Genomic DNA, 6194 nt, shown 5'->3' with positions numbered 1-6194 from the left:
AGAAAACCAACAGAAGATTTCATCTGCAAACAGAGGGCTGAATTCATTCAAGCAGATGAGTGAAACCAATAATATTGGAGTACGCCACATTTATGTAATACAGAAAGACTCGAGATTGTAAAATGTCATTTATTAATTTATCTCAACTAGGTCATCCATTTAATACAGTTCTAATAAAAATCCCAGTGGGATCTTTCTTTCAATTGACAAGATGACTTTAAAATTTATATGGAAGTAAATGTTATGAGTAGCAAAGGCAAAAGAACAAAGAAGACTTGACTGCATAAAAATCAGAGTATAATATAAAACTGCAGCAGTCAGATAAAGAATAGATCAGAAGGAACAGACTCCAGAAACTGGCCCGTATACAGAAAAGCATCATGTTATAAATGACATTTTAAAATCTTCAAAGTATGTTATAGCCAGTTAATTATTTGGGGACAATCATGTATCTGATAAGATATTAATAAATGTACAATCATACCACTCATAAAAATCAACTCCGTAGGGATGTCTGGGTGGCTCAATTGGTTAAGCGTCCAATTCTTGATTTCGGCTCAGGTCGTGGTCAGGGTTGTGAGATCGAGCCCCATGTCAGCACGGAGTCTGCTTAGGATTCTCTCTCTCCCTCTATCTCTGCCTCTGCCCCTCCTCCCACCTCACATGCTCTCTCTTAAAAAAAAAAAAAAAGATTAATGCTGACCTCACTAAAATAAAACTTTGTAGAAGAAAGGACACCATAAATTAAGTAAAAAGAAAAGAGAAAGTATTTCAACATGTAACAGAAGGTTTCCACGCAATTATATCAAGTTCTCCTATAAATTAAGAATAGTCAATTCAGCAGAAACATGGCCAAAGATGTGAAGAGCCAAACAATTCTTGGTAGAGGAAACATGAAATGCCAGTAACCATAAGGTGTTCTACCTTCCCAAGACATTACAGAAACGGAAGAAAAATCAACAAGAGATGTGCTTTAGGTATCGGGATTGACAAACATTTCAAAAGTTAAAGCAGCTGCCTTCAGCTCCGGTTATGATCTCAAGGTCCTGGGATGGAGTCCCTCATCAGGCTCCCTGCTCAGTGGGGAGCCTGCTTCTCCCCCCGCCCCTGCAGCTCCTCCTGGTTGCACGCTCTCTCTCTCTCAAGTGAATATATAAAGTATAAAAAATAAAATTAAGAAAAAATATTAAAAAATAATAAAATGAGCATTTTCTATGACCGCAGTTCTGTTTATCCCTATCTACTATCTACCCAAAGATACCATTATACAGATGCCAAAGGAAACATCTACAAGGAACTGTTACTCACTGTAACATTGTAATAGAAAAAAAGAAAGGTAACAACCTAACTGTTCACCAGAAGAATAAACAAACTTATTCATACTAATACGCAAGGCTGGAAAGGAATGGGCCAAGTGCAAGCAAATTACTATGAAAGTGTCTCCAATAAAGTTTTGAGCGAAAAGAGGTGGTAAAATAAGATACATATGATACTGTTTTCTTTAAACACACACACAACAAAAATTTAAGAATATTTTTTCTATTTATTTTTTAATTTAATTTTTTTCTATTTATTCTATATATTTCTATATATGTGGGGCTGTGGTTAAAGGAGCCTTTCCTTTTATCCATATAGAACACCTAAGTAATTATTATTATTTTTTTACAAAGGCACTTCATCATATATTAATTATATAACTAAAAGTTTAATAATAATAGTTAGAATACATAAGTGAAGTTCATTCTTCCCCAGACCAGAGAATTTTAAGTATCTCAGTGTAACAAACAAATTAGAGGTGGCTCAGTGGGTTAAGCCTCTGCCTTCGGCTCAGGTCATGATCTCAGGGTCCTGGGATCGAGCCCTGCATCAGGCTCTCTGCTCAGAAGGTGCCTGCTTCCTTCTTCTCTCTCTGCCTGCCTCTCTGCCTACTTGTGATCTCTGTCTGTCAAATAAATAAATAAAATCTTAAAAAAAAAAAAGAGAGATTAGAATGTCCGCAGGAAAATATCAGTTTAGGGAAATGGAGCTTGGTTACCGACAGCAGACTTAACACTCCGGGAGGGCTGGTATTTTGCTGTGGGACCATCTTTTCCAAGCAACAATATGGACTAGTATTAGCCAGCATACAACCAGTATACAAAAACAACCAGGTTTTAACAATAAAATATGAAAGCCCGGTTGTCGCTACAAAACCAGCTCTTTCCATTGGCCCAAACTGGCTTTCCTTGGTTGAGTAATACACAAAATTGATGGGCAAGCATCGCCACCCAGTGGCTGAGGCTCACATTGCAGATTTTATCACGGCGCCCTTTGTCCCCTAAAATCTCCAACCGATGGTAGGTCTTTTGGGTATTTGTTAGAAGACAAATGTTTGATAAATTCAAGACATCAGGGCCATGGGCTGGCTCAGATGATGGAGCATGTGACTCTTGATCTTGGGATTGTGGGTTCGAACCCCGCATTGGGTGTGGAAATAAAAACATAAAATCTTTACTTATTATTTAAAAAAATTTTGTTTAAAAGATTTCAGAGAGAAACAGTGAGAGAGGGAATACAAGCTGGGGGAGTGGGAGAGTGAGAAGCAGGCTCTCTGCAGAGCGGGGAGCCCAATGCGGGGCTTGATCCCAGGACCCTGAGATCATGACCTGAGCCGAAGGCAGATGCTTAAGGACTGAGCCGAGGCGCCCCAAAATATAAAATCTTTTTAAAAAAAATATTTTATTAATTTATTTGACTGAGAGAGAGAAATCACAAGCAGGCAGAGAGGCAGGCAGAGAGGGGAAAGCTCCCCGCTGAGCAGAGAGCCCGACGTGGGGCTCGATTCCAGGACCCCGAGATCACGACCGGAGCCAAAGGCAGAGGTGCAACCCGCTGAGCCACCCAGGCGCCCCAGCATAAAATCTTTTAAAAAAAATAAGTAAATAAATTCAAGAGGCCTATATAGGGTTATCGATTTTTTCTTTCTTAAGTTTTTAAATTTAAGTAATGGCTACACTCCATACGGGATTCGAACTTAGAACACTGAGATCGAGTTGCATTCTTCTGACTGAGCCAGCCAGGACCCTCTCAATCTTAAAAATATTTTCTTTAATAAGAAAAGAGTCTTTTCCCTTCCCCCTTCCCTTTCTTTCTTTTTCTATCTCTTTGTTTATTTAAAGATTTATTTTATTTATTTGAGAGTGACAGCAAGTGAGAGAGGGAATGAGCAGGGGGACGGGGAGAAGGAGACTCCCTGCTGAGCAGGGATCCCGAGGCAGGGCTGGATCCCAGGATCCTAAGATCATAACCTGAGCCCAAGTCAGACACTTACCGACTGAGCCACGCAGGCGCCCCTCAGGTTTTTAATTCTGACAAACATTCTGACAAGGAAAAAAAAAATTTTTAATTTTATTTATTTATTTGACAGAGATCACAAGCAGGCAGAGAGGCAGGCAGAGAGAGAGGAGGAAGCAGGCTCCCCGCTGAGCAGAGAGCCTATGTGGGGCTCCATCCCAGGACCCTGGGATCATGACCTGAGCCGAAGGCAGGGGCTTTAATCCACTGAGCCACCCAGGCACCCCAAGGAAGGATTTTTAAAAAACCTATCTACCATCATCGCCAGTTTGTAAAAGATCCTTAAAACCAAAAAACCAGAGAGGCCATGAACTCAGATAAAAGGAAAGTCCCACGGAAGAACAGTTAAAAACTGGATACACACCTCGTGAACAGATACACATCTCATAACTACGTTAATAACTAGTTATTAGTTACCAGTTAGTTATGCTAGTAAATGTGCCGACTCGACTGGGCTAGGGAATGCCCAAAGACGTGGTTAAACATTATTTTTGAGTGTGTCTGTGAAGGCGTTGCTGGAAGGAGCAGATTTGGAACTGGCATGCTGGATAAAGATGGCCTTCCCCAATGTGTGTGGGACATGTACAACCGCCGAGGGCCAGGATAGAACAAAAAAGGCGGAGGAAGGTTGAATTCTTTCCACCTGGCTGTTCGAGCTGGGACATCAGCTCGTTCCTGGTTCTCAGACGTCTGCACTGATTGGAACTCTACCTCTGTCTTTCCTGAGTGTCTGGCTTGCAGACGGATCATGGGACCCCTATTCTCCTACCTCTGGAGAATCCTCACTAATGGATGGTACTTACGTAATTCTTCTTCACCAATATAAGTCTCAGATTTTTTAAAAAAGATTTTATTTATTTATTTGACAGAGAGAAATCACAAGCAGGCAGAGAGAGAGGAGGAAGCAGGCTCCCCGCCGAGCAGAGAGCCCAATGTGGGGCTCGATCAAGGACCCTGGGATCAGGACCTGAGCCAAAGGTAGAGGCTTTAACCCACCCACCCAAGCACCCCCAAGTCTCAGATTTTTTTTTTTTTTTTTCTTTAAGAGAGAGACCATGAGCAGGGATGAGCAGTGGGAGAAGAGAGAATCCCAAGCAGCGTCCGGCCCTGCATGAAGCTTGGATCGGAGTTCGATCTCACGACCCTGAGATCATGACCTGAGCCAAAACCAAAAGTCGGATGCTTAACAGACTGAGCTACCCGGGAGCCCCTGATTTGTAAATAAAAGCAGAGCGGGAGACAAGATCTTGTACACGGGTACTTAATTTGGGAGGTAGCAGGAGCCAAAAGTCAGGGAGAATTAATGAATAATAATGTCCTTTCTCTTAGAGCTGAACTGCCTTTGAGGCTCTTTACCACTGGAATCGAGAAGAACCCATCCACCAGATCAGTATCCCACAGCAAGGTCCTCAGCTGTGTTGGTCTGTTCTAGAATAACTCTCCCCCAACACAGCAGCTAGGATTGGGCTACGCCCTTGGTTAAGTTTACATAGTTTATCACATTATTGGCCATAACCTGCCTGGGTTGTGTAGGAGCCAAGCATATGAGCCGAATGGGATAATGACGGGAACCAGGAGCCTTTGCATTTCCTTCTTCTTCTCTCTTTTTTCATCCTCTGCGTTTCTGAAGATGCCTCTCAGATGCGATTCTACCCGCAATGCAGTATGTCTTCTGATTTAATACTGGCTGGGTCAGGACAGGATGAGGAAACCAGTATGAGTTGCTAAGGATGTCTGTCTGTCCCAGTTGTGGACTCAGGAACCCGAGGCATTTCAAGGGGCCGGTGAGGGACACACTGACCCACGCACAGCCGTGCCTATACGGGCTCCTTAAGCTCCCGGTCTAACTGCGGTCCTTGCCAGTGTTTCGGGTCTCCTGGGGTCACTGTCATCTCAGACCGTCTATGAAGCTCTGGGGAGATCTGCTTATTCTCATTTCTCTAGTGTATAGGAACCCTGGTAAATACCCACAAATTCCTCTGGGAAGTGATTAGCTATTGCCTCTACTCGCGCTGGCTCCACAGGGTCCTTTAAGTGCATTCTGCCTCCCCTACAGTTGCTGGATTCCGGTCTGAGAACAGAGTCAGATCTTTTTCTGGTTATATACACCGTCAAGGAGGAACTTACACCTCATTCTTCGGAATACCGTGATCAGGTAGCCAAGCCATAGACCAATGGTGCCAGGGACTAGGGCGGCCACCCTGCCCTGGCTGCCTCTTCTATCAAGTCCAGCCACCTGGCTCTGCCGTTCTGGAACCCCACCATCCTGTAGGATGCCTAGTTTCAGAGTCGTCTGTCCTCAGCTTTTGGGACTAGTCCATCATCGGTCAGCATGGGCCGCAGAAAATCCTACAGGTCATAAAGCGCAAACATCTCAGATCTCATTTATTTAAAAAAATTCATTTCACTCCACCCCCCCCCTTACCCTCCTCACTTTAGAGGTGCTCTCCAGAGAAGGGAGACAACTTGCTAAAGCCTCGTGTCAAGGGAGTAGCACAGCCAGGACTAGACCCAGGTCCCCGGACCCCCCACCCCCTCGCCCCGTCCGTTCCCGCCTCCTGGGAACTTGGGAGCAGGTGCCTGATCTCAGAAGATGGCTGGCAGTCGGCTGGACACTGCAGGGAGGAGCGCGGCCGGGAGGACATGCGGGGCCCCCGGTGCTAAGCAGGCAGCCCTGAGCCGGCCCCGGGATTCGGAAATGACGAGGAAAGCCCCCTTACTCGGGGGCAGCGCGCGGCTGGGGGGCGAGGACCACGCGCTGCGGCAGGCGGTGCGGCTCCCCTGCGGGGCCGGGCGCGGCAGGTGCACCTGCAGGGCTGCCCTCCCGCGCGCTGGGGCTGGAGCCCGGCTGAGCGGCCTGG

The sequence above is a fragment of the Mustela putorius genome, unplaced genomic scaffold (assembly GCF_011764305.1).
Source record: "Mustela putorius furo isolate JIRA1106 unplaced genomic scaffold, ASM1176430v1.1 tig00000139_pilon_pilon_pilon, whole genome shotgun sequence".
Classification (NCBI taxonomy): domain Eukaryota; kingdom Metazoa; phylum Chordata; class Mammalia; order Carnivora; family Mustelidae; genus Mustela; species Mustela putorius.
This window is presented reverse-complemented; position numbering follows the sequence as displayed.